The 16,458-nt window shown below is 37.1% G+C and overlaps 1 protein-coding gene across 1 annotated transcript in view; it reads right to left on the bottom strand.

Moving 5' to 3' along the window:
• Positions 1-11,277: 11,277 nt before the first annotated feature.
• The window catches only part of Skor2 (SKI family transcriptional corepressor 2), a 42,747-nt gene continuing 37,566 nt past the window's right edge, over positions 11,278-16,458 (bottom strand). Inside the window, exon 10 of the mRNA XM_033757399.1 lies at positions 11,278-11,982. The gene's annotated coding sequence lies outside the window, so the exon portion shown is untranslated. The remainder of the gene's footprint in view (positions 11,983-16,458) is intronic.

Below are 16,458 nucleotides of genomic sequence, written 5' to 3'. Positions count from 1 at the left end.
TATAGTGAGTGGTTAGCATGTACAAGATCCTGGTTCCCATCCTCAGCACCAAAAAGAAAAAAGAAAAGAAAGAAAAAAATTCAAGATACATTTATACCAAAATTTTAATACAAAGTAACAAGAAACAGAAAGAACTCTCAAAATTTGAAAACTTTATGAATGTGATCGGTATGTATGCCAAAAGCATACCAATAAAATTAAATTTAAAAAATGTAAAAACTTTAGGGATCTTTAAAAAGGTTCCCTAAAGTTAAACAAATCTCCCAGAAACAGGAAAAACATAGAGACAGAAAAGAGGAAAAATGACAGTTTCAGAGGGAAAGGAGCTCAGGCCAGGAAATAATATTAAAAAAATAAAAATTTCCAGAGATGAAAAGAGCAAGAGTGTTCTAACTGAAAAAAACCTAGTAGGTGAAAAGTAGGTTAAATGATTTTTTAACAATCCATTACCTGGGCCATCATCATAAAATTTTAAAGCATCTTATTAAAGGGAGAGTCTAAAAGCTTCAAGGGAGGAAAATGTTACCTATAAAGACATAGGAAAACAACCAGCACCAAATGGCGCACATTCTATTGTTATTTTTATTTTTAATAATATGTTTTTTAGCCTTATAATGTTCAGAAAATATCATTTCAGCATGTGGTTAACAATCAACTTTTTTCATATTATGTGCAAGCATATTTTGATCATATCCATTGGTAAGCTTCACTTATATCCCCTGGCCCCTTAGTCCCTTGTTCTTGGCTAATCGTAGTCTTCCTTGTACTTTCATGTCATCTGTTGAAGATTTCACATATTTGTCTGTCTGAGTCTGAATTATTTTGCTTAATATGATGATCTTCAATTCTATCCATTTTCTTGCAAATGACACAATTTGTTCTTTGTTATGGCCGAATAATAAAAATTTGATGTATATACACCACATTTTCGTTTTCTAATCATCTGTACATGGGCACATAGGCTTGTTCCATATCTTGGCTATTGTAAATTGTACCACAATAAATATGGATATCCAGGTATCTCTATAGTATGCAGACTTTAATTTCTTTGAGTTTATACCAAGGAGTGGTATAGTTGGGTCAGATGATAGCCCTATTTTAGTTTTTTTTATAGTATGAGAGATGTTTTAATCTTCCACAAATGAATACCTGTTTCCCACCATAATGTGTTAAAGAGGCTATCTCTTCTCCAAGATATGTTTTTGGCTCCTTTGTCAAAAATCAAATCTTTGTAGTTGTGTGGGTTTGTTTCTGTGTCCTCTATTCTATTCCACTGGTCTGTGTGCCTATTTTCTGCCACTACCATGCTGTTTTTGTTACTATGGCTTTGTACAGTAATTTGAAATCTGGCATTGTGGTACCTCCAGCAAAAAGGTACTTTTTGCTTAGGATTGTTTTGGCTATTGTGGCTCTTTTGTATTTCCATATAAATTTTAGAATTTTTAGTTCTGTGAAAACTGTCATTGGGATTTTTTTGGGGGGGGTTTTTTGAAACAGAGTCTCACTATGTAATTGAGACTAACCTGGAACTCACTGTGCAGCCCAGGCTGGTCTCAAACTCACAGCAATCCTCCTGCCTCAGCCTCCCGAGTGCTGGGATTACAGGCGTGCTCCACCACGCCTGGCTTGTCATTGGGATTTTGATGGAGATTATATTGAATTTGTAGATAGCTTTTGGTAATGTAGCCATTTAAAAAATATTAATTCTACTGAGCCATGAGTATGGGAGCTCCTTTTATCTTCTTGTGTTTTCTTAATTTCTTTCTTCAAGGTTCTGTAATTTTCATTGCAGAGGTCTTTAATGTTATTGGTTAGGTTGATTCCTAGGTACTTTTTTTTTTAAAGTTAGTGTGAATGTGACTGTTTTCTTGATTTCTTTCTCAACTAGTTCATTATTGGTGTTTATAAAAAGTACTGATTTTTTAATGTTTATTTTGTGTCTTGTTCTTTCAGTATTTTGAAGTAAAATAATTTTGAGCCTAAAATTCTATAGCCAAACTATACTAAAATTCTGTTATAGCCAAGACCAGGAGAGTCAAATGAAGATTTTTAAAACCAAAGCAAAATTAACATTTTTCTGAAAAACTATATTTTGAGACATGCAAACGACTCAGACAGTTTTTACATAATTGCAAATATTTATTGAGTAGCTACCTGTTTTGGCATTACATTAGGCAAGAGCGCTACAGCAGTAAATATGACAAAGTCCATGTCTTCAAGGTGTTTTATGTGTCAGTTTTGAGAAAGCTATTTGAGAAACCACACATTGAAAAACATGAAAAACAAAACAAACAAAAAAACAAAAACCAAGAAGATGAGTTATAAGAATTAGCAGAAGTAAACCAGTCAGTAGAAAGTATCTTAGATAAGAGGTATGCCACAGTTCCACAAACCATAGGTCCAATTAAAACAAAAATAAATATGTTATATAAGGAGTCTCCTATGAAAACATAAAAATAGACTCCGTATAATAGATAAAATGAAAAAGCAGCTGGAAAAATTTCAGTGATCTGATTTGATATTGATTTTAGTGTTCAGCAATATCTAGCTGGATCCTTCCTGGGTACACAAGATGTCTACATTTCTCAGATTTTCCTAAAATTAAGGAGGACTGTACAATTGAGTTCTGGCAAAGAATGGAAATTTCCTCTTCAGGCTAAGGCAGTTAAAATAATTATTCTCTACTATATCTTTTCCTTTGTTGGTTAGCTAGATAGAGTAGATTCCATGGAAAGTTGGGAAGATGTTAGGATTCTCAGGACCAAAACAAGAAAGGAGACTTTCTCCTGACCCACACTGGATAAGAAACAAAACTTTCAAAATGTTAATCCACTGACTGGATTACAAGGATTTGTTACTTAATTTTTTAACTAAGCATTTCTTATTCTACTCTAACTATAAATACAAATTTAAAGAAAAGTTGCCCCATTCTATCAGTAGGAACCAAACGAAATATAAGTAGGACTCAAAAAAAATGCAGAACAATTTTAACTCGTTAATGGTGGTCCAGGTTTTAGGGAACAAATAAATCTATGAAAAACTAAAACAAAAGGCACTGACAATGACAGAAAAGATAAAGGGAGAAGCGGCTTGAGGAAAAGGCAGAGTCAGTAAAATCTGTAGTCGGTCCATCTTTTCTTAAAACCCATGGCTCTGTGCAAACACCTGCCAAACATGTGCTGATGTTGGTGAGTTAACCTACTTTGCATCTTGAGCCAAGCTATGTGATATATGGAAGTCTGAAAGTCAAAAATATTTGTATAATAAGCAGAGAGGAAACAGAGACTGGAAAGGGGAGAGTTGTGACAAATCGAGCATAGCTAGAGAAGGTTACCTTGGCTGGCCACATTTCCATTTATTGAATCTTCTCAAATTCTGATAGTTCTCTACCAACCTATACAAGTTCAGAGCACTTAAGATATCCAAGTCATATGCGTTAGAAAACACTTAAGGAACAGCTACATTTATTGAGCCAAGAGGAATATGATGTAGGACAGGGACTATTTGTTTCTGCCTTGAGTTTACAGCCTCAGTGGACTCATAAGACAGAGAGAGCAGCAAAAGCTCAAGGCAGCACATAAGAAGGGCCAAGTGACTGGGGTACAGAAATGAGTGGGCTTACAAGATATAAAGAATATCTTAGTTACTTTCTCTTAGCTAGAACAAGATACCCCACATCCACAAGTTAAAGCAGGAAAAGTTTATTTTTGCTCACAGTTTGTAGAGGTATCACTCCATACTTGACTGGCTCTAAGGGAGGGTGGCATGGCAGAGGAGAAAGTCCACAGCATGGCAGGCAGCAGGCAATAAGCAATAATCAGCAGGCTTCCTTCTTCCATCCCCCTTTTATTCCATCCAGGCTACAAGTCTATTGGTTGGTGCATTCAGTGTGGGTCTTCTTTCTTCAGAAAGCCATTCAGCCACACCCAGAACTATGCTAATCCAACCAATGGACTAATCCAGTTATTACGCATTCATAATCTATATTCACATACCCTAGATCCAGCCCCCTCTGAAAAGCCCCACCTATGAGTACACAAGAGTTTGTGGTGACAGCTAGACAGAAGCCATAATATTGTACCTCAGGCCCCCAAACTCATGCACAATCCTTCATGCAAAATGCATTTGGTCCATCTCTAAGAGTTGCTATCATCCTGTCAGTTTTAGGATTCCAGGAAATTCCAAGTCCAAATTCTCCTCTGAGACTTAGTGCAAATTCTTAGCTGACAGCCCCTAGAAAAATGAAAAAAACAGTAAACACTTCCAACATACAAGACTTTGGGGAAACATCTAAATACAAGCCATAACAGAGGAGAAGCTGAAGGTTTGGAGAATCAGGATAGGGTGGACTTGAATTGAATCTTGAAGGTTTGGGTAGAACCTAGGCAAGAAGAAAGAGAAGGGCCTTTTAAGGGAAGAAAAGGTGTCAGCAAAGGTGAGAAAGTGAGGAACGATGACTAACATCTTAAAGGAGTTCTTACACAAGATGGCAAATAGAGACTGGGTTGAGATTGCATAGGGGCTTGAACAACAGGTAAGCATTTGAGTTTTGTAGACAAATAGTAGCATCAAACCCTTTAAAGATTAGTGTTGTGATACAAAACCTAAGATTATACTTCATTTTCCCCCCTAGTATTGGCTTTTAAGCCTTTGGCTATTTCATAATACTATCCCAATTCAGTTTGTTTGTGGAGCAGCCCCAAGGGTCAATTAACCTTAGCTTATTGAGAGGTAAGAATAAAAAGTTCTATTCGAGAAGATGGAGCACCCATCTCTTGTTGCCAAGTTTTCCTTCCTCGTTACTTAATGTTAAAGGAAGAAAACCTCTTAGGAGTTCTGAGAATTAATTAGCAACTCCCAAGGGCTTTCTTATGTCTGTTGTTGTTTATGTAGCTTATTAAAGAAAAGATCTCTCTTTATAAACATTACCTTGTTAATGTGTTGTGTTTACCATATATACAATTAAGAAAGATAGTTGGGGTGAAAGTAAGAAAAGTAACCAAAGTACATCAGGAAGGATGAATACAGATGTTAGAAGAACTAGTTCTGCAAACCTCTTCTATTGTGGAATACATTTCCTTTTTCTAAATAATAGAAAAACCACACAGTTTCCTTCTAATGTACTTTTCCCTGATCAGGGAACACTATGTTGTTAGACATACACCTAAGTAAAAGTGGAGCTATTATAAACTAACATGAATGGTGTGTTAAGCATTTGTTTGTCTAGGTGTCCTTGCAGGTATTCCACCTTTAAAATGGAGGATGTGGCATATACCTGTAACCTCAGCACTCTGGGAGGTTGAAGCAAAAAGATTTCATATTCAAGTCTAGTCTAGGCCATTTGGTAACTTGATGAAACCCTGCTGTAAAATTAAAAAAAAAATTAAAGCCCAATGTGAAGTCCTTAGGTTCAAACCTCAGTACAGCAAAAATCAATAAATAAGAGGATGGACCTGGAGATGGTCTGAATATTTTTTTTTTTTGAGACACGGTCTCACTATGTAGTTGAGACTGACCTAGAACTCACTATGTAGTCCAGGCTGGTCTCGAACTCACAGCGATCCTCCTGCCTCAGCCTCCTGAGTGCTGGGATTACAGGCATGTGCCACCATGCCCAGCCTAGTCTGAATATTACTTCTCAGCTATATGGCAGTATAATAGAATCATGTAGGGAACCTATAGCAATCTGTTGCCCCCACTGCAATCTAGCCAAATCAGAGTCTCAGGAATGAAATCCAGACATCAGGTATACAACATTCCAATGTGCAGTTAATGTTGGCCTGGACATACAACTAAAATAATCAAGGTGTCAAGAGGGATGTTAAGGGAAAAGAGGCTATGGCAAGGGGAATTGTTGGGACTCTTGGTAGAGAAGAGGTAAATTTAGAACAACAGAGGAAGGGTTTATAGCGTATATTTATGAAACTGATCTTAGTAACTTATTTATTCCTTTATCTTGAGCAGAATAGCCACAATGCCCTATATTTGTGAGATGGAGACTATACAATATGCTCTCTCAGTCACAGCAAGTTTTGGTGACAAATTCATTGAATGTCACTCTAAATTGATTTCTTGAAATACAGAAGGAAATGCTTATAAAAATTCATTGAAGGGCATTGTGAAAGGGAAAAATCTCAACTTACTTCATTCAGTATTAATAGAAGAAATATCTTCTAGAGATTATTTTTATGAATTCTAATCACCAACATAGAAAATACTAGAAGAATACGGAAAAATTTTAAAAATATGACTGGAGACTAGGGATTTAGCTCAGTGGCACAACACCTGCCTCACAAGCGCAAGGTCCTGAGTTTGATCCCCCGTACTGGAAAAAAAAAATGACTGGAGAAGGGCAAGAAACATAGAAATAACTCCTAATTAGCATACATATATTTTATCAGATATATAATTTGAAAATACTTTTTCATTATGTGAGCTAGCTAACTTGCTTTCTTTCTTCTTTCCTTCCTTCCTTTCTTTTTTTTTCAATTAATTTAATTTATTGGTACATTCTAGGTATACAGTACCGTTACATTCATTACTGGGATCCTGTACCTTTACATGCCAGGTCTTGATTCTCATTTTTCCCCTTGTCCCCACCCTCCCTTCACACTCCCTTCCCCTTCCTTCCTTTCTTTTGACAGCCCCTCACTATGTTGCCTGGGTTACTCTTAAAATTCTGGACTTTAGTGATTTCTCCTGCCTCAGTTTCCAGAGTAGCTGGAACTACTCCTTTTAAACTTTGTTTGCCTACCTCCTCTTTTAACTTTCTTGATGGTATTATTTTAAGCACAAAAGTTTATCATTTTGATGAAGTCCAGTTTATCTATTCTTTTAGTGTTGCGTTTAAGAAACCACTGCCTGACCCAAGGTCATGAAGATAAACACGTATGTTTTCTTTTAAGATATTTATATATTTAGCTCTTTGACAAACCACTCTGAGTAGCAATGTATTGGAGTACTTATCTTTCTACACTATCTTAGTCCAAGGAATAATATTAAAAATAATATTAAGTTTGGAATTTCAGCTTCAAATGAGGTCAGGAGGAGGGAGATAGTCAAGAAGGATCTCTTTTGGCTTGCTTGGCTCACTTGGCAGCAACCAGTAGAGTTAAAGCAGAAATGTCAACCTGTCATGTAAAGGTACAAGATCCCAATAATGAATGTAACTGTACTGTATATCTAAAATGTACCAATAAACTCAATGAGAAAAAAAAAAGCAGAAATGTCAAAGTCATAATGGCCCTCAGTTCAAATTCCTGCATTGCCATTTATCGGCAGAATATCTTTCCTTCAGGTTTCAATTAGTCTACTTCATGGAGTTGTTGAAAGGATTAAATGAAATAGTACATTAAGATATTTAACACAATGTTCAACTTACTGTAAGCACTCAATGAAAGTTGGCTGCTGTTATTGTTTGCTGGCAAGCGATCAGATGATAGTGCTATATAAATAGAAATACAAGAAAACTACATAAGAAATCAGTTCCACCAGTAATGGTTTAGTACTGAATTCAAACAGTATTTGACCATGTTTTAAAACACAATTTGGGGGAAATGTCAGTTCTTTTAAAAAGTCAATCTCTAGAGGGCCATAAAAGCTATTTTAATCACTACAACTAATTACAGGGATGTATAAATCAATAAACTTTACTAAATGGTCTAAAATATAATAAAGAAAACCATCATCAACTATCATCTACAAAACCACTGTACTTAATAGTGAGATGATATAAAAGTTGGATGAGAAAAATATCTGAAAACTCTAGGCATTAACATTGCTTTCAGAGAAGTTCTTAATTTAGTACAGGGTCAAGAGTTTTTAGAATGATTATTTGCTTTCGGTAACTCACATTTATTACTTTGAAGTTATATGATATTCATCCTATTATGCCAATACACAACCACGTGCATAAAGGTATTATCAGCACCAAACCAAGGTCACGATCAGTCTTATTCCCTGTCCCTCCTCTTAAAACTGCAACCCTGTTTCAGAACCCGTATCAGTAATGGAGTCAATCTGTGCACAGAAAGCTTTAGCTCTTTTCTCTCAGTTTTGTTATTTGGCTCAAATCTGAGAGACCCAGGGCTATAACTTGAGTTTCCGCACTTAACTTGCTGCCCTTTTCACCAGGAAAGTCAATGCCTAACTGGGTTCTTGAACCATCATGTCCTAGGGTCTAGGACTGGACTTGTTTTCTTCCAACTCTCTTTTTTTTCCAATGGTTTGTTTTCCTATGGCTGGAACTTACCCACAAATGCTGTGTAAACAGCTAAACCACATTACTGTGGATAATGATGATTGACAGCCTCCCACTCTTGGGCTTGCCTGTGCTGCTGAGCTGTTTTCTTATTTGATTATGTCTACACATGTTGTAGCCTGTGTCTAGAGGTCTCCCCAAAACCTGGCCTTTTATTTAGATGTATCACCACCTGAGAAAGGATGCTAAGGGGTAGAAATAGCAATGAAGTGTCAACATTTTCTGTGAGTACTTAAAAGTGACTACCATGAAATGATCTGCTCTGTTTCTTGATTCAAACAAAATAGATGAGATGCATTGACTTACTTAGCAAAAATTTTTTGTGTAGCGAGTGCATGCCAGGGACTGAGCTAACAAGCATTGGGAGATGATGTTGAGCTGGAACATGCACCACTCCCCATAAAGTTCGGAGCACATTACTCCCTCTAAAGAAGGTATAATTAAGAACGGTTTAGATTGTCTGGAGAGAACCCTGTAACATATCAGGTCTTGTGCACTCACCTTGGTAATGAGAGACAAAGAAACTTGCCTCTTTGGGTCTGGAGTCAGCTAGAGTATCCCATTAAATGACATGATTACACTTCCTTACCATGCACCAGCAGTCCTTTCACCTTCCTCACTGCTCACCAAGACTGTCTTAACTTTTAAATGACAGAGCTTCTCTCTGATCATATCCCCTGTAGCTAAGAGTGCTCTTCCTCTGTTTTCCACAGAGCTGAGGCCACACTCATGGCTCAATCTAAGGAAATTGAGATGTGATGTCCCGCGCTCCTTGCCTGTGGCGAACAGACAAGCAATTACTCAGGCATTCTGAGGACTGAAAGCATCAGTCTGAAATGTCTGGTTTGGCTCAACAGGAAATACTTTATTATTGGGCTAGAATTTGTGCTTTGATTTGCTGTGGCCTTTTTCAATCTTATAATTGAATTTAGAATTTAAAAAGAATGTTATTTGCATTCTTTGTATTCTTTATTAGCTAGTATATGGGTTGACCTTGGAATTTTGATATGATAGAACAGTCAAACAAAAGAGCACAGCATTTTTTCTGCTGTCATTTTATGGAGCTAAGAATTTTTATTTGTCCTTCTGAAGAGTGGCTTTATTTTTAGCCCCATGCAGTGCTGTAGATGGATGTCTTGTCTGTTTCCACAGGCAGCTCAAATAATCCAATCATATCCACTTTTAGAGGAAAGCCTTTCTGTTCCAGCCTAAAAGCATCAAACATTACTCAAATAGGGAAAAGGAGCTCACTATCCATAATGAGTAAACAAGTGGGGTAAATGACACGTTTTCCTATCTTATGGTGGACTTCTCTGGCTTTTTCTGTAAAGCTTTTGGGTTTGGGGGTATCATTTTATGGTTACATGGCCAATGGTTAGATTCAAGTGCTTACAGGGCATAGAAACTAAGTCTGATATGATACCTTACGAAATGAGGCTTTCAGGTTATAGGAACAAGGACAGGAGGAATATACAGCTAGGCTTCTTTGGAAACTGGAACTAGGCTGGAGAACTGGAAGGCACCAGTGAAGCTTTACATTATCAGCAGGAGAGGCCAATGGGATTCTTTGCACTGAACATGGCCATGTTCTCAATTTAGAGCTGTGCCATAGTTAATTACTTCAGGGCTCTGTATCATTTTATCTGATCCTAATTTTCCTTTTGCTAAAAAGTCATTTGATGATATCTGTGCACTAATAACTTTTAGACATTTAAAGTTACAATTGAAAATGAAAGATATTTCGAGCTGGTTTTAGAAACTTGTGTCATCCATGTTCAGACACAGGCTCCTCCTGGAAGAAAGGCTCAAAGTAAATCTTTTGTTGCAGCATCTTCATTTTAGTTTCTTCTGGTGGTTGCTGGGAACCTGCCCTTAGATTCCATTTCAGGAGTTAGTTTATATCCCTTCTCTATCCCTTATCCTTTTTAAGCTAGAAAGAAAATCACAAATGAATATCCTTCTTTTGATTTCTTAATGTGTACTATAGTTTGGATAGTGAATGACTCCCAATGGTCCATGTGTTCCAAGCTTGGTGCCCAGGCTGTGGTACTACCGGGAGATGGTAGAACCTTCAGGAGGTGGGGCCTGATGGAAGGAAGTTAGGTAATTTGGGCATGTTCTTAGGGAGATATTTGGATCCTGACCCCTCCTCATTCTCCTTCTCCGTTTCTTGGCGGTCATGAGGTAAGCATGTTTCTCCTCTACACATTCCCACCATGATGTACTGCCTCACTACAGGCTCAGAGGCAAGAGCCAACTGACCATGGACTGAAACTTCTGGGACTGTGAACCAAAATAACCTCTTTTTTATAAGTTGATTTATTTCAGGTATTCGTTACAGTGACAGAAAGCTAACAACAATGTGGCAACCAAGATAAGAAAATTTATCTATATTAAGAACAAATTATGGAGCTTTTTTGGATAGATCATGACGATAGAGCTGGTGAGGGGGACTGCTAAATACCATGGTAATTCATTTTACATGTTTTTGGAAAATCTGTTAAGGGATGCCAATGGTAAAATGCGTGATCAGTTGGGAAGATTGATATTAAACTATAAAATATTTCTGGAGGAATACAGCTTTTATTGAGGGTGGTCCATCATAGGTTTTTTCACAGCCAAAAATTACTTTAGAAATCTTGATTGCGAAGAAGTCACTATTTTGACTTCTGTCTTTTTCACAAAAGGCAGAATTTTTGGCACAAAATGATCACATAGATTTGGATTTAACATAATAGTAAGGAGGAAGCCACAACACCAACTTTGTCATTAACACTTTTGGAAGATCCAGAAGGAATTTGGAACATTGTTTTACCTACACAAAGATCCTAACGTGATGCAGAGGTCTTCAGATGGTGACTAGCCTTTAATAATCATTTTTGAAGGATTTCTGTTTTCAAAAATAATTTATTCAAATATTTTAACGCCAAAATAATTCTAAAAAGCATTAGTTTCTATGAGTTGCCCTCGAGTAAATAAGCATTTAATTACATGAACACAACTAGTACTTCATAGTTTTTTATTATAGACTTTTTATCCACATGAATGTTAAAGAAACTACAACAGTTAAATACCATTTTTGATAACATGATTATATTCTTAATTACACTCAATATTAAACTGTAAAATATTTCCAGAGGAATACAATCTTCATTCATACAGCAGGCAAAGTACCAGCGAGGAAGGGGCCACGCATGTCTGTCCATTTTGCTATGAAAAACAGGTTTCTACGGCTGATGTTTTCTCATCTGTCTAAACATGATTCCTGCTCCTGGGACAGGTCTTCTGTTTTCTTTCCATTAAGATTCACTTCTTCTAGGGTAAAAGACAATCGTATATGCTCTCTCCATATGTACAGAACTGAGACCACTTGGGATCACCCGTGGATTTCCCACCTAGTCTGTTGGCTAACAGCACTTTCCACGTTCTGGATTCGGTTGTCCTTTAAAAACACAAATACTCAAACTTTGGTTCCACCAAAAGATGCGACAAGCATTGACTGTTCTGGTTGGCTCCCCCCTCCCCCCACTAATGAACGGCTGCTACAGTCTATTTTACATGGTTGTCCATGCTGCTTTGAGGTCACTTGTCCTTGGGTTCTCCTGAACCTGATTTTGCATTTGATTCCCAAGTCCTTTCAGTGTGCAGCCTTTCTGCAGGTTCGAAGTGCTCAGTGGCAGGTTGTATCTTACAAGAGAACAAGAGTAAGTGGGTCTGTGCACCTAGGATAAGACAAAAGCACAGAATGATAACCTGAGCATTTTGTAATACAATCAGATAATTAAAAAATGCCTAGAGTAATAGTTACTATACCCTTAATAGAAGATATTTTTAGTATAGTTTCAATATAATTTTAAGAACTGTACCTATAAAAGTGACTTTTCCTTACATGGTGGTCTGTACTCTTAGGTTATGCATCTCTGATAACACTGGGCTCAACTCGATTAAATCAGAATGTGTTGGTTTGCCATTCCTTCTTTAAAGTAAAACCATTTGGCTGATTCTAGAAGCTCTGGTTTGTTGGTGGGCAAACATTAAGACAGCCTACAGTAAAAGTGCAGTGAGAATCCCATACTCTGGCAGACTTTTCCTTGTCTTACAGGGTCAGAGGAATGCAAAGTATGATTGTAGGTTTGTGGCTCAAAATCATTAAGACCATTAGATTGGTTATTAATTGCATATTTGTAACTGTTAATAGGAGATGTAACTTGGGCCACAACTTCAGGTTGTGAGAGGAAAGCAGATGAAGTGCAGACTATAGGATCAGAGCTCAAATCTTTCTACTTACAAGTGAGACCACAGGCAACTTGCTCCTCTCCACTTTTCAGCTTTCTCAGCTATAGGATGGCAGAGGTAGCAGTACTTATCTTAACGAGCCAGTTGGAGATTAAATAATGAGTGGGGGCATATTGTTATTCTTCATAGAGATTCTTGAAAGAACTCGGTTTTCTCATGTCTGGCTAAAGAGTAGAGAAATGGATATACCATTCCTCCACTTGATCTTTGATCATAGAAAAGGAAGGCAGAGCCAGGCACAATGGCACAAGGCTGTAATTCCAGCACTGTGGAAGGCTGAGGCAGGAGGATCACAAATTCAAACCCACCTGAGCAACTTGATGACTTAGTGAGACTCTGTCCCAAAACAAAATAACACAGAAAAAAAAAGCCAGTGATGTAGCTCAATTCAAAGACCCTTAGTTAAATCCCCAGAACTAGGAAGGGGAAAGAAGGCAAAGTGTTCAACAGCAATCCCTCTATGTCCTTTTAAAACTTTTTTTATTATTACTTTTATAACAATAACTCCAGAACTGAAGTAAAAATAATGGACATTCTTAACATGGGGAAAATTTTATAGTCAAGCTCTCCAGAAGAATGCAAAGTAGTAATCAGTGAAGAAAAACTGCAGGCATAAGGCAAAAGTAACTTGGTCAGTCTCCCTTGGCTATTATGCATGGTCTTGACTTGGCTTTAATGAAAGCAGCCTCTTTGGGGTAGGGGAAGAGAATATGGCGGGGTGATAGTCGAAATTTTAGATATGGAAGAAGCTTTGATCAGGTTCAGCCTGATTTATAGATAAGAGTGGGACTCCAAGAGATTAAATGATATAGCTCATAATAAACATAGGGAGGCAGAGTTGTATCTAGAACCTAGTCTTCCTTATCTCCAGCACATCGATCCAAGGAAGGCAATGAAGTGGCTGTGGATTCAAACAGACTAGGATTGAATCCTGGTTCTATTATTTGTTAGCTACGTGAAATCCTGAGCTTCAGTATTCTTATATATGAATAGAGGTTAAAAGCAGGATGTACTTGGTAGGATTATAGGAGCTACCTTACAGAGTTTTAAATTGTAAATATAATGCAGCAAAGAATTTAATCCAGTATGTGCTGGCATAGTTAGTTCCCAATAAAGGGTAGTTATTATCATTTCCAACTTGGCCAGTGGGTATCTTTATTTTTTTGTATCAGGTATCGAACTTGAGTCCTTGCGCTTATGAGGAAGGTGGCAGAACCATTGAGCTAAATCCCTGACCCTTCAATGAGTATCTTTGTAACTATAAATGAGCTATTTTCTATGATTCACTTTCCACTTATACAAAAAAAATTCACTTCTTTTCTGTGAAAAGACAGGGTGTTTCACACTTTTACATGAGTAGTATTTGCGAAATGTTTAGAGGTGCCTGAAAAAAAATGAATATAAAGTGATAATTAAGTCTGTGTTGACATTGTTCCATTACAGATTTTACTGGGGTGTCTTTGTAGAAACCAAATCACAGAGATAACTATAGTCAAGGAAAAACATCAGGAATAATCTGGGGTGAAAATGAGCATTAATGAAAGGATGACACACATGACATTCAGAAGTATTTTTCAAATCTTTTCCACTGTGTCCATGAGCTCATGATACAATACACAGAATAGTATCATGTCTAATTTAATAGTGCTTGTTTTAGGAAGTAGTTTAAAAATAAGTAAAATTACACTTTATACAACTCAGTTAAACAAATAGAATTCACTGCTCTAAAGAGGACTATACATAAGTTGAAAAAAGATTTAGATAAATTTAAAGTTACTGGATATGTAAGGAGCTATCAAGGACAAGTTAAAGAGTATTTAGTGCATATACTTAAGGTTTTAGAATAATAGTAATTTAGCTCTTCTGTTGGAATTATATCTCTGCCCAGGTGCACCACTGTTTTGACTTAGCAAGGAATTTCTTATGTACTAACATAGGGCAAAAAAGAGTTGTGGAGCAGTGATATGTGGCAGTACTTTCTCAGCTTATTAAGTGGATTGCCTGTGGTTTTGAAAAGCTTCCTCCCCTTAATAGTCATATTGGAATCCACTGGGTGGCAAGAACACAGCATACTACCTTAAGGGTCACTCTTGCATAAGACATTAATGCATCAGTCCCTAATTTGGAAACCTGTGGTCACTGAGCAAGACAGTTCTCTCTCCCTTGGTGTAATGATTTTTATTTTGTAATCTCTCTTGGGGTAACTCCTTACAGGCTTGGCATATTGAGAATCAAAGACTGCCTCTAACAATATGGTCGTGATTCTCTGCTTGGCTGATTTAGCTAAGCATTTAAGTAACCACTAATCTTCTGAAAGCACCAGGGTCTACTTAGAGAAATCCCTGTTGTCTGCAAGGATGGAAACAAAATCAGCATGGAGGAAGCATTAGTTACTAAACACAAATCAATCTCTTTTTTTCCACCTAGCCATATGGTTTCAGAGGCATGGTTTCAGGGCAGTGAGTCTTCATTTTAGAGGTGTGAGGCAAACTGACAAGCAGGGTAGATGAACTGGGGAAGTAGAAGGAGTGAAATGAGCATTTACTAACGTTCCTATGCACAAATCAAGCCACATTCTAGTGAGTGAATCTCACAAATGCTAGGTAAAAGAAGCCAGATACAAAAGAACATTCTATACAGGGTTCTTCATGTGAAATTCAAGAACAGGCAAAATTAACCTGTGCTGGAATAGGAGGTAGGAGAAACTGTATAGAGGGCACAAGATTATTAGAGTGCTGGAGGGCTGAGTGCAAATTCACTGAGTTCTGATTTGCAGACCTCACAAATTATATGACTTTATAATATGTAGACTTCATTGAATGTGTTATATTTCAACAAAAAAAGTTATTTTAAAACGAAGGAAATGATACATTTGATACTATTATACATGTATAGTTCATTCCTGCCTCGATTACCTTGATAGTCTAAGCTTTACTGGAATCTAAATGTTCTAAAATTTTAAAAGGATGAAAATGGATTTACTTACTATTTGGGCATCTTTTGCAGAAACATCTACTCACTGAGGACAAAAAGTCCATGCAATTAGGTGCAGTAGGCACTGCATCTAATGTTGGGAGCCCTAGAACTGCATCTTGGTTTTACAACATGGGCACAAAATGTCACATTTCTCCTCTCTGTGCCTCAGCTATCCATGTGCAAAATTAAGGAGCTGCAGACCAAGTTGTTTTGGAAAGAATTTTTAGTGCCTGATGAAATATGATGTAATTATTACAGTATTTAAGACAAATACTGAGAAAACACCACTACTGAAGATGAGAGGAAGATAGAGTGTCATCCGCAAGAGTAGTTGTGATATGCGCAAGAGAGGCATGAAGGGAAGAAAAGGAAGCCAGAGCCTGCATGTGAGGAAGTCTATTTTGCTGGTAAACGCCACAGAATTGAGCTATGTTCTGGAGAGAAGGAGCGGGAAGAAACATTCTGATGGGAATGGATCAAACTGATAAATGGCCAAAATCCTAGTTGACCCCAAGCAATTACAAATGCTACCTCTAGAATCAGAAAATTTTCCTGACTTAGCAATTCTAATTGTTAGCACATCTCAAAATATTACAAAAACAAATGTCCTAGTTTTCGCATTTCTACAATTTTAATAAAAGCATTTTTCTTCTTCCACAGAATCAAAAAAGTTGCTTTTGGAAGGCAGCTTTGCTCACCATAATACCAAAATAAAAAGTTGCTTTTGAAATGCTTAGACAACTGATAGTCTGACTGAATTTTCACTGTCTGCTTTTCCTTAAGAATCAAGAATATCTATCTTTTAAATTGTTGCCAGGGATATGACCTTGAACCTGGCTTCAAAGGAGAGAAACTCTTATTTGTTTAGGTAAAAAATGAATTATAATTCCTAGGACATGTCTCCAAGGTGGATACTACCCCTAGCT

Source organism: Fukomys damarensis, unplaced genomic scaffold (assembly GCF_012274545.1).
Source record: "Fukomys damarensis isolate Sample0158 unplaced genomic scaffold, DMR_v1.0_HiC HiC_scaffold_30, whole genome shotgun sequence".
Taxonomy (NCBI): domain Eukaryota; kingdom Metazoa; phylum Chordata; class Mammalia; order Rodentia; family Bathyergidae; genus Fukomys; species Fukomys damarensis.
This window is presented reverse-complemented; position numbering and strand designations above follow the sequence as displayed.